Raw genomic sequence first — 13,083 nt, 5'->3', positions numbered from 1 at the left:
TCCAGCTTGGGCCAGTTTGCATTGCTTCCACCACAAATTAAAGAGAGGCAGGCCTGAGCAGAAGAGGGAGCAGTCTGGCACACTTTTCCTGGGCCTTGGAAGACTAAGCTGGCTAGGGGACCCCACCAGGGACCGGCTGCTTTTTGGTTTGAGTTTATAACTTTATTCCAACAAGATTCCCAACCCAGGAATCAAACTGCAGGATGAAGTCATCGTGTGCCCAGATTTCTGAACACGTTTGCAGAAAATTCATGAATAGGTGGAGTCCTGTGATTTTACTACCTCGTAGTGAAGATGGGCCATTCTGTAGCGAGCCACTGCCTAGTTGCCATCAGCCCTGTATTTACTGAATTCATGTATCACAAAAACAAACATATGTGGTGACATGTGTGACATGTGAGTGGATCTTGTTTCAACAGTAATGAATGTTATGATTTCTTAGTTGGACCGTTAATAAAAAGCAAGCAAACCATTTCAGTGCCATTGCAATTTTCTTTTATTTTTGCAAAGCGATTGCCATCCTCTGGGGGGGGTAGTAGGGCAGTTTTTAGTGCCCTCTGCCCTCTATTACAAAGGCAACAAAATCAGTTACATAAATTATCTAAAGTGTACTAGTATGATTCGTGATTCTCTGGTTTCACTTGATTGGCTTTGGAGTGGCAATGTGGAATGCGCAGGAGCAAGAAGTCATTGTCAATCTGGTCCAGGAGTGTAGGTATGTTCAGTCCGTAATACACCTGGAAATAATAAAGTAAATCATATAAATTAATCTAGTGATGACAATCTTATTCTAAAGGGAATTGAGGGACAACCTACCAGTGTTCTTGAACCCAATCCCCATCTTTCCTAGCCAGCATAGCCAATGATCAGCAATGATGGGGCTTAGCATCCAACAATATCTGCAGAGCATCATTTCTCTGGAGTCCAGGCCCTGAGTGGTATCACCACAGGACCAACTTTAACTCTCCAGCTTATCATCAGAGTTGAGTACATTATCTAGTCAACAGAGCTGAAGTTTTATTAGTAGGGTCTTGATTTCATTTTGTATGACGGAGTATATATGTTATACTGTGGATTCGAGTCAAAGCATATTCAGTGGTGACAGGGTACCCATCCTACCCCCTAATGTGATAGCTTCTCTACAGACTAGAAAATATTTCACACATAGGAGGCTCTCAGAGAAAGGTAATCCTTTCCCCTGAAGTATTTCAGTCCCACCAGGATATTGCTAATGACACAGATGAACCATATGTAGACTATGTACATAGAAATACTTACAATTCTTTACTGCTCAGGTAGATTGTTGTTGAAAAAGAAGCAAAAGACACAAGTTATTTCTCTGTTTCCTTAGGGCACTAAGTAAGTCACTACAGGTCACTAAATGACTAGCAAACAGGCATTTAATTGAAAGGAAGGAGAGGCTACCCAGAACAAAGATTTGCTTATCACTGAGAAATATATATTTTGTTCATAGAAGACCAACTGAAATTAATGGACATGACTAACTTAGGTAATTAATTTCAATCGGTCTCCTCTGAATAAATAGACCAAGGAAGGCAACCATTTCAGCACAGAGGGAAGCTTTTGTAGGCTCATAGCTACTGTAAAATGTTTCTTACGATTATTTATTTTTAATATATTTGTTATATACTGCCCTTAATCAGAAGATCTCATGGTGGTCCACAAGATGTAAATACAAGATAAAAATGCAAATAATGAGGCACCAATCTGCACATTTGTCTGTTTTCCATTCTAGGCTTGTGGTAGAAAACTCAGGCATGTAAGATATCAGAAGGCTAAATGGATTCTTGAATACCACTCCTTTCCCCACACGCGCCTCCCTTGCCCCCAGGGGGTAAGATTTGCATTTCATGCTCAGTGCCATTTTTCCTGCCTTCCAGCCCTGTTTGGGGGTGGGGTGGGAAATGAGGCACTATTCTGAGGGGGAAGCATTTGGGGTCCCCACATGAAATGCAGCACTAGGGGGTGGGAATGGGGTTAACAACTTTATGCAGAGGCTCAACCTGTTGCTTCTCTCCATTTCCACTTGGAGAACCATAGTACTGCTATTACTCAGACTGCACTAATGTCGCTAGGGCCACAAGCAAAGATTACACTCAAATGCAACAGAAGCTACTGGGTATCATCTAGTTAAATAATATTAATAATAGTAATAATGCCCCTTTTGTTGTAAACCAAAATATTGCTCATTTAAAAGTATCAGCAATACTCACAACTAGACCAGTAACACCCTGAAATATAGAAGTGTGTATATAGTTAGTCTTTCCTCAGCAGCTCAAGCATTCATCACTGAGGTGTATAAGGGAGAGGACCTCAACATCCAATAGGCAGCATTGTCCCATATTTCCATGTGCTGCATTGCATGTCAAGGCCCTGAGCCTTCCCCCATTTGTTGAATAATAAAACACATGGACACCAGTATTTTAGGTTAATGGGCTAACAAAGGCCACAACTTAATTGGTCACAGAATGTGAGTGGTATTGGCTTAGGCATTGGAATTGAACTGACTATATCTGACTCTTGCCCGACATGCAGGTAATCCAGTAAGGGTCAACCACCAGTAGGGGGAGCCCTGTGGATGTGCTGAGGCAGGAACCAAGATGGAGAACAACCAGGCCGTGTGGCTGCATAAATGCTATAAGCCACGGCCCCGGCCGACTGGATTGGTCAGTGGGGGTGTGACGCGGCCGGGACTCCCCCATGATGTGAGGGCACTGCCACACCCCCGCTAAACACGGTGGGAAAAAGAAGAAGAGTTTGGATTTGATATCCCGCTTTATCACTACCCTAAGGAGTCTCAAAGCGGCTCACAATCTCCTTTCCCTTCCTCCCCCACAACAAACACTCTGTGAGGTGAGTGGGGCCGAGAGACTTCAGAGAAGTGTGACTGGCCCAAGGTCAGCAGCTGCATGTGGAGGAGCGGAGACGCGAACCCGGTTCCCCAGATTACAAGTCCATCGCTCTTAACCACACTGGCTCTCTCCCCACACTGGGAGTGTGGGGCCTGCCCGCAACCCCGCCCCCAGGGAAGGGAGTGGCCTACTAAGATCCCAAGAGACACCTAAAACTCTGCGGGAAACTGTGAGTAACCTTGTTGCTTAAGTACCAAACTCTTCAAGATAGTATTTCTGGAAATGTGGACCAAATCTAATATATACCATGATCTAACACTACTATGAAGAAAAGAGATAATTCAGCTGCAAAGGGTTCCTTCTATAGCAGGCTGCTTACAACAGGAGAATTGATTATTTGTCATATTCTTTTCTGGCTAGGATCATATTCTGAGGCAGAAAAGAACTTCCACCTTGCCTCCCTACTACCTTCCCACTACGGACTATATAAAAAATACAGAAAAGTTCCAGAATACTCACGCTCAGTAAGTTGTTCAAATCAAGACCCTAAATTGAAAAACAAATTGAACTTATTATGCTTTCAGGTGCCCTACATTGCGGATGACTGCCTATGAAAATAGATAACTATCACCAGACAGTCTTCAATTAAAATGTGTTCTCTTAGAGGGGATGCCTGGTCCAAGTCCAGTTCAACAATATGGAATCAAGTCCAGGTTCATATTACATGCTGCTTGTTTGTTTCATATGCTTCCTTTCCTTCACAGATTCTTGCTTTTATTATGGCTGTTAGCAATACTAAGGGACCTTTTCCAGGAAGGATATGTGAGATATGAACATTTTAATACAACTCAAATTACATGGGCTTCAAGAGATAGAGCACTAGGAGAATTCAGATACTCCAATTATTCGTGTGGCATTCACACCCCAATGTTCCCAAAAGCTTTACACCAACAGGAAACCCAAGACTTGTCATATGAAGTGACAATATACAGTACAGTAGATCTGCAATTGACATGGGCGTCATGTTTCAGGGGTTTACGTACAAAGGCAAAACCATGCAAAGTGAGGAAGGCCCCATGGAACCATTCGCTCAAGGCCTGCTACTACCTTGCCAGACTCTGGGAAGGTTGTGCGAGGTCTCTGGAAGGCTGTGGGAGGCTCCTGAGAGATATGAAGGGATGTCAATCCAAGTCCAGTTACATATTACACTATCTTGGAGACACCTACAATAAGACATCCCAGCTTTTATTTCCTTCATGTCAGCAATGAATGTAGGGAAGCAGCAAATGATAATCAAATGCTCTTCACAAATGCCTACCTTTAAAAAAGGGCAATCATATTAACTCTCTCTGTTCTTCCCTGGCTTGGATCATATTTTGAAAAAGAAAAGAACTAAATGGAAATAACAAGTTGAACTTCCTATGTTTTTGTGCTAAATTTTATAATTCTCTGCTTGGGTATCAAAACTTGCCTGCCTATAACAAATGGCAAACATTATAGCCCAATGAGTTCTTCCCTTCCTGGGATCATCCTCTGACCACCTCCTTCCTTCCCTTCCTGCTTTCCATTTTCACACTACATACGATGTAATAATCATTCAAAGGTTTCACAATACTCACGCTCAATAAACCTTGCAAACCCTACAATGAAAAACAAATTAAACTTGTTAAGCTTTCATGTTGTTTGCGCCCCTTATAATCTGCAACACTTGACACAGCACAGTTGTTTATTCTGAAGAACCATCAGTACACAGTTCACTATGTAAAAGTGTCCTTTGAGAGAATATGTGGCCAAAGTCCAGTTTAAGGATACAGGGCGCAGCAGATTATATCTAAAATATAATCTTTTAAAATTCCTGGCTTTGTAAAGGGCAAGCATTTTAGCTCTGTGAATTCTTCCCTGGCTGAGGTTATATTGTGACAGAGAGTAACTTTTCCTTTCTTCCTCATCTCCACTTTCCCACTAAAAACAAGACAAAAAATCTCAATACTCACTCCCACGGCTCCATTCACATCAGCACGCTAAATTGAAAAGCAGATTGAACTGATTAGCAGATGGTATGGGAGATCCAGTCACAGATATGACACGTAACACATATTTGGGTCAATACATATCAAGAACTAACAAGAATTCTTTCAAAGAGTTAATTCCATCACGCCAGAGCAAGCTATAACTCGGCTTTGGAACACGATTTTAAAAGAAAAGCCTTACTAGCTTTACAGATATCTTTTAAATGAAAAACTTTTTAAAGAAATTCCTGAAGTAACTGCTATTATAGTTTGTACAAGTGTACAAAATATTAACAAAATTGGATGACATGAGGTAAAGAGTTGGATCACTTGACATGGAATGACCAAGTTTCATCCTCAGACAAGGATTCCTCATTTTCATGTAGGAAAGATCAGAATATACAGAAAAACCCATCAGAACTGATTCGGGCTCACGTCCAGTATCGCTGCCATCATTTTAGCAACTTTCCTTTCCATGGTAATTCTAAAACATCCCGAAAGGAAGGTCCCTCTCTAACAGCCAGGCTGGTAAATTTGGTGTAGAGTTCACTCTTCTTTTCCATGAGGGTTACAAGAGCAGATAACAGAGTAGACTGTCCAACTTGCAAGGACAAAATAATAGTGGAGTTGGAGCATACAAGGAAAATAAAACTATTCTCTGAACAAAAGAGAAATCAGCTGCCCAAAACAAAGATATATAGACAGAACTGCGGGGATTTAGAAAGGCAATTTTAGACCCTGGATGGACCTAAAATTGCATTTTGCAGGGGGAGGTTCAAACAAAACAGACCATATAGGTAATACATAAAGACTTCAAAATACTCACTTCCAGTGTCAAATGCACCTCAGGATCCTAAATTGAAAAGCAAATGGAATTACTTAGGCTTTTATGTACTCTTAACACTATGTCAGGTGCCCACCTATACAGAGGAAAGTCATCTACTTTGAAGGGTTGTCAGCTATTTAAAAGTGCTCTCTATAATCAAAGTCCAGATACATATGAAACACTGCTTGGGGAGATCTACAATGAGACGCCCCACCTTTCATTTCCTTAATGGTAGCAATGAATGTAGGGGGGCAGCAAATGATAATCAAATGCTCTTCACAAATGCCTACCTTTAAAAAAGGGCAATCTGTTTGTTCTTCCCTGAGTCGGATTCTATTTTGGGGGGGGGGACCTACTCTTTTCTTCCCCGCCTTCCTCCCACTTTCCCATTATGGACTACTTGGACAAAATAATGGTTCACAATGCAAACATTCACTTTCTCAACAGCACCCTAAATGGAAATAAATGGAACGTTCTCACTACAAACCATAGAATAACCATAGAAAGCTTTCACAATACTCACTTTCAACAATTGATCTACAACCTACAGAGAAAAGCAAATTGAACATATTAGGCTTTCATGTTCTTTGCACGACATATATTTTGCAATACTTGACACAGGACAATTGTTTATTCTGAAGAACTATCAACACACAGTCCACTGTGTAAAAGTGTCCTCTATTTGAGAGAATGTTTAGCCAAAAGTCCAGGATTTTACCCAATTTCTTTCCTTGAATCATTCCATAACTTCTGGAAAAGAGGGCTGGCAAATAATATTAGTCGCCAGCCAAATGGCAAACATTATCGCCTAATGAGTTCTTCCATGGTTTGGGTCATCTATGAGTCACAGAAGAGTTCCTCCTTCCTTCTCTCTCTTCCTCCCATTTTACTGCAACAAACCATATCGTAAACACACTAAGCTTTTGCAATACTCACTTGCAGTTTGTCTGCCAGACCAAGGCTCTAAATAGAAAAGCAAATTGAATTTATTAGATATTAGTGTCTGGCCAAAGTTCAGTATTTAAGGATACAGAAATGTAAAAAATGAGACCTGCAGGGGGCAGCAGATTATATCTGAATGCCTAAAAGTGTATCTGAAGAAGTGTGCATGCACACGAAAGCTCATACCAAGAACTAACTTAGTTGGTCTTTAAGGTGCTACTGGAAAGAAAAAATTTTTTTTGTTTTGCCTAAAAGAATTCATTGCTTTAGGAAAGGGCAAGCATTTTAGCTCTGTGAATTCTTCCCAGCATGAGGTTATATATTGTAACAGAGAATAACTTTTTCTCTCCCCCACCCACCTCCCTTCCACTTTCCCACTACAAATCATATAGGAAACCCACTCAAGAATCACAATACATTCATGGCTGCATTCACAGCAAGACCCTAAACTGAAAAGCAAATCGAACTGATTAGCAAATGGTGGGAGATCCAGTCCCAGGTTTGCCACCTAACACATAGTTTCATCCTCAAGCAGGGACTCTCCCATTTCATGTGGCAAAGAACAAAATATAAAGGCAAACCAACGGAAACTGATTCAGTCTCATGTGTTGCACAGCTGCCTTCATTTTAGCCAATTTCCTTTCGTGAATTATTCCGTATCTTCCCAAAAGGAGGGTCCCTCTTTAACAGTCAGGCTGATACATTTGGTGTGGAATTCAGTCTCCTATTCATTAAGGTTAGAAGAGTAGACCATCCAACTTGAAAAAACAAAGTAATAGTGGAGATGGGGCATACATGGAAAATGTGGAAATAATTTTATGAACTTGCTAGGAAGTTCTGCTATACCAGTTGCCAGCCTGCTCCTGCTTGCAGACCTTTCCTAAAAGCCTTTATATTAAAAAACAACAACCCAAAATTCTTATTTCCAGTAGAACAATTTTCTGAACAGAAGATGATGCCAAGGAGATCTGCTGCCCAAGACAAAGATATGGAGACTGAGCCCAGGCTGTGAGAGTGCAGAACTAAGGCAGTTTTAGACCCTGGATGGGTCTGGCAAATAACATTAGTTGCCAGCCAAATGGCAAGCCTTACAGCCTAACAAGTTCTTCCATGCCTTGGATCATCCTCTAAGTCACAGAAGAGTTCCTCCTTCCTTCCCTTTCTTTCTCCCATTTTACTACTACAAACCATATAGCAATCACACAAAGGTTTCACAATACTCACTTGCAACTTCTCTTGCAGACCAAGGCTCTAAATAGAAAAGGAAATTGAATTTATTAGACATTCATGTCTGGCCAAGGTCCAGGATTTAAGGAAAGAGAAGTGTAAAAAAGGAGACCTGCAAGGGGCAGCAGATTATATCTGAATGCTTAAAAAATAAATTCCTGGCTTTGGAAATGGCAAACATTTTAGCTCTGTGAATTCTTCCCTAGATGAAGTTATATATTGTGACACAGAATAACTTTTCCTTTCCTCCCCATCTCCCTTCCACTTTCCTGCTATAAATCATATAGGAAACCCACTCAAGAATCACAACACATTCAAGGCTGCATTCACATCAAGACCCTAAACTGAAAAGCAAATTGAACTGATTAGCAAATGGTGGGAGATCCAGTCCCAGGTATGCCACCTAACACATAGTTTCATCCTCAAGCAGGAATTCTACCGTTTTATGTGCCAAAGATCAGAATATAAAGGCAAACCAACGGAAACTGATCCAGTCTCACATGTTTGCCAATTTCCTTTCTTGGAAATTCCTCCTTCCTTCCCTCCCTTCCTCTCATATTACTACTACGGACCATATAGTAATCACACAAAGGTTTCACGATACTCACTTTCAACGTGTCTCCCAAACCAAGTTTCTAAATAAAAAAGCAAATTGAATTTATTAGACAAGTTAATTGGACAGCTTATAATTTGTGCTACTTTACAGAGGACAATTGTCTTTTCTGAGGAGCCATGAGTACACAGAACTCTATGTAAAGGTATCCTGGCCAAAGTCCAGTTTAAGGATACAGAAATTGGAGAAGGGAGACTTGCAGGGGCCTCCTGTTTTGTTTCTCTTTCTAGTTCTTGCCCATATTGAGGATCATATCATAGCATGAAAGGATGCTATATGAATATTTGATGTTTCAAAGCCTACAGTGGAAAATGGCATGTTGGGAGATATAGACACTGAAATGGTGCATAGCACATAGTTTCATCCTCAGGCAGGGATTCCCTCTTTTCCTGAGGGAAAGATCAGAATAAATAAGCAAATGGATCTAAAGGCAGTCTCACATGTCTTCATTTTAGCCAATCTCCTTTCCTGAGTAATTCCATACCTTCCTGAAAGGAAGGTCCCTCTCAAATAACCAGGCTGATAGATTTGGTGTGGACTTCACTCTCCTTTTCCATTAAGGTTAGAAAAGCAGATGAAGGAGAGTTGAGCGTCCAACGGGCAAAGACAAAGTATTAGTGGAGATGGGGCATAACATGGAAAATTTGAATGTGCTTTCATGAAACTGCCTGGAGGTTCAGCTATACTAGTTACCAGCTAGGTCCTGCTTACAGACCTTTCCTTTAAAAAAAAGCACCATTATTAAAACCCCACAATTCTTATTTCCAGTAGAACAATTTTCTGAAGAGAAGAGGATGCCTTTGCCCTAGGCGATCAGCTGCCCCCCAAAAGGATATGAAATTAGAGCCCAGGATGTGGGGGTTCAATAAAGCAATTTAAATTCCTGGGCGGGCCTAAAGTTTAATTTATTAGCTAGTCTTTACTCAACAGCTAAATCATTCATCACTGAAGTGCCTGAAATAGGAGACTTCAGTATTCAAAAGGCAGAATTTTACCATATTTTCATAAACTGCGTAATAAGATCCAAAGAGATACCAGAACCTCTAAGAAAAATGTGATCAAGCTTGTTGCTTTTGCACCAAACTTTTCAATATATTAGAGAAATGTATACTGTAGTCTAGAAATGCGATCAAGATTGTTGCTTTTGCACCAAACTTTTCAATATATTAGAGAAATGTATACTGTAGTGTAGAAATGAGATCAAGCTTGTTGCTTTTGTACCAAACTTTTCAATATATTATTTCTGGAAATGTAGACTGAATCTAACACACACAGGGATCGAACACTACTATGAAGAGAAGAGAAAACTCAGCCAAACAAAGGTTCCTTCTATGGTAAACTGCTTAGAACTGGAGAACAGATTGTTCATCATTTTCTTCCCTGGCAGTGATATCATATTTTGAGGCAGAAAAGCCCTCCCTCCCAGTTTCCCACTCCAGATCATACAATAAGTACACAAAAGTGCCATAATACTCATGTCCACTACATCAGACAAACCAAGATTCTAAATTGAACAACAAATTGAACTGATTAGCAAGCTGCATGATGGGAGCTCCAGCCACAAGTATATCACGTAACACAGTTTTTTCTTCATGCAGGGATTCTCCCACTTCATGTGGGAAAATGAGAATTTACAGGCAAACTAGGGTGAGAAGAGCAGATAAAGAAGAACAGACAGTCCAAAGTAATAGTGGAAAATGTGTAAAACAATAACAAAAAAAGTAACTTATATAAAATTTGAAAATATACAAATCTTAGGGTATGAAGATTTCTCAATACTCACGCTAGTTGCTCCACTCAGAAGCTAAATTGAAAAGGAAATTCAACTTGTTAGTCTGTCATGTTCTCTTAATTGCTTAACATGTGGAAATGTCATGTAACACATATTTAGGTCCTAAGGCAAGGATTCCCCTATTCATCAAGGAAACATCAGAAGAGAAAGGAAAAGTGATCTGAACTGATTCAGTCTCAAGTGCATCACAGCTGCCTCCTTATTAGTCATTTTTCTTTACAGAGCAATTCCATAACAAAGGAGAGGAGGCCGACCAAATTGCAAAGAGAAGAAAATAGTGGAGGTGGGGCATAATGCGGAAAATCTGAAAACCCTTTTCAGAAAAATCATTTGGGTATACTATTTGCCAGCCAGATCCTGCTCCCATATGTTTCCTAAGAAACCTTCTGGATTTCAAATTCTTGCAAATAATCTGTAATGTAATGCACTTTTTGTATGTTACTTTAACTAATAAATGCATTTTAATGCATATTTTTACCCTGCCCCATGCATTCTTGTACACATTACTTGCCTGGAGAGCAGCACTGCAACATTCAGTGAATGTTGAATTCAGAAGGGCTGATATGTTCCAGTTGGTACAGCATTTTGTTTCAGAAAGTGAGAAGTAGGTAAGTGGGCTTTAAAATGATAGCTGAATCTAATTTCTCCATCATCTCTACATCAGACTGGATTTTTCCTTCCCCTTGGCTTTCTTCATGATTTCCTGAAGTTCCCCTCCCCAATATTTAGGGCTAACAGATTCAGTGAAATGTCTAACATCATTTTCCAAAAGGCTTAGGACAGCAGGCAAAGGAGAGGATACCAGACAGACCAACTCACAGGGACAAAAATATAGCAGAGGGACATAACATCAAAAAGGTCTCTTTTAGGAAATAATTAGATGTTTTCCAGCCCACATCAAAGTTTTTTTTTCCAATTGTGATTTCAGTTGCAGTATAAAAATTTCCCAATGAGAAGGACAGGACCCTCCGGCCCCCCAAAAACACCTCCCCAAAGAACAGTATAATGAAGGAGCCCAGAATAAATTCTATCCACACCTGGGCTCTTTGATTTAGTTTCAGATTCCCAGAAGACATGAACCAGAATCAATCAGGATACGACCACATGACTAAATGTTAAAAAATAAATAATTCTTTTTTTCAAATTGAAAAGTCACAATGAGGATTGGATACTTACCGGAGATCTCTTCTTTCTCTGTTGTTGTTTTACAAAGGGAAACAATAGGTTTTTTTTAGATTTTTGCTTTTATGTTTTTCATATATTTTATCATCAAATATATTCAAAGAAAATACAAAAAAGATCAAATTGTTGTTGTTTTTCTATTCACACCCCATTTCTGAGTATATCACAGGAGAAACACATTATACTTGTTTCTGTTCACATCTCTGTATCAGAAGTGACTCTCAACATACATGAGGGTTATGTTCCAGGCACAACGCATAAAGCCAAAATTTTGTAGAATCAAAATGCATTCTCCCTGCACCTCCAAACACTCTCCTAAGGTAGGGTTAACAAAGTTTCTCCCCTCAAACGTCCGCCCCCTTATTTATTTACGTTTAGCCAAGTGAGTAAAGCAGAACGTGCATAAGTTAAGTTGTGAGTTACCAGTATGAGAAAGAAACTTGTGTTCCCATTGATGTGCACTTAGACCCCGTGTACATTAAGATGCAACTGAAGTCCTCAATTCCCGCTAGAAATCCAGATTTCTCTCTCTCCTGGCTGTTCTGCAAGCTGCAGTTTCCAGAGGCAGCACTACCTGCTCACATTATGCTGAAAACTGTCTCATTGTTATCCATAATATATGCATGATTATCAATCTATCAAAAATATGTATCAAATAGCATATTTTTTTACTTTTACCAATAGGCAGCATTTCCTCCTATTTTCATATGCTACATATTAAGATTCAAAGAAACACCTGAAACTCTGAGGGAAACTGAGTAACCCTGTTGCTTTAATACCAAACGCTTCAAGATAGTATTTCTGGAAATGTGGACCAAATCTAAAACATACCATGAATCCAACACTACTATGAAGAAAAGAGATAATTCAGCTGCAAAGGGTTCCTTCTATAGTAGGCTGTTTACAACAGGAGAATCGATTATTTGTCATATTCTTTTCTGGCTAGGATCATATTCTGAGGCAGAAAAGAACTTCCACCTTGCCTCCCTACTACCTTCCCACTACGGACTATATAAAAAATACAGAAAAGTTCCACAATACTCACACCCAGTACTTTGGACAAATCAAGACCCTAAATTGAAAAACAAATTTAACTTATTAGGCTTTCAGGTGCCCTACTTTACAGATGACAGTCTTTGAAAGTAGATAACTGAAAACAGACAGTCTTCAATAAAAATGTGTTCTTTTGAGGGGATGCCTGGTCCAAGTCCAGATCTTTCCCAAAAATCCTTGTGTATTTTCCCTTCCAGGACAATAGTATTTTGACACAAATTAAAAGAGGATGCCATAGAAATCAGTTTCCCAAAGCAAAAGGACAGGAACAGAATCCAATTTGTGGTTACACAGTAAGACAATTTGAGACCCTGGGCTGACTGGACTTATGGGGGCACTGGGACAGGAAGACATCTGAATCTCAGGAGGAAACTCACTTTGATCTTCAGAAAAGGCTTGGCTCTGGTTTGCATCACTAACTGTGTTGTTGAGGGTGAGTGTGAAAGGAAGGGCCTTCTGGGTGGTTATGCCCAGTCTTTGTTTCAATGCACATTACAGGAAGAGATAAGTTACTATGTCTTCCACGTTTCTTATTGCTGCTGTAGTTTTGGGGTTTTGTTTCATAT

The 13,083-nt window shown here is 40.0% G+C and overlaps 2 long non-coding RNA genes across 3 annotated transcripts; both read right to left on the bottom strand.

Moving 5' to 3' along the window:
- Positions 1–478: 478 nt before the first annotated feature.
- Positions 479–6,659, bottom strand: LOC128418512 (uncharacterized). 2 transcript variants are annotated; one of them, XR_008331715.1, is made up of 6 exons: positions 6,645–6,659; positions 6,232–6,252; positions 5,709–5,735; positions 4,868–4,894; positions 4,493–4,513; positions 479–3,419 (listed from the first exon to the last, which is right to left on the bottom strand). It is a non-coding gene; the product is annotated as an uncharacterized LOC128418512 (long non-coding RNA). The 2 variants fall into 2 exon arrangements; XR_008331714.1 differs by having other exon boundaries at positions 5,709–6,252.
- A 3,529-nt stretch (positions 6,660–10,188) lies between these two features.
- Positions 10,189–12,787, bottom strand: LOC128418514 (uncharacterized). Its single transcript, XR_008331717.1, has 3 exons — positions 12,510–12,787; positions 11,459–11,476; positions 10,189–10,294 (listed from the first exon to the last, which is right to left on the bottom strand). It is a non-coding gene; the product is annotated as an uncharacterized LOC128418514 (long non-coding RNA).
- Positions 12,788–13,083: the final 296 nt, after the last annotated feature.

This window comes from Podarcis raffonei, chromosome 8 (genome assembly GCF_027172205.1).
Source record: "Podarcis raffonei isolate rPodRaf1 chromosome 8, rPodRaf1.pri, whole genome shotgun sequence".
NCBI lineage: Eukaryota > Metazoa > Chordata > Lepidosauria > Squamata > Lacertidae > Podarcis > Podarcis raffonei.
This window is presented reverse-complemented; position numbering and strand designations above follow the sequence as displayed.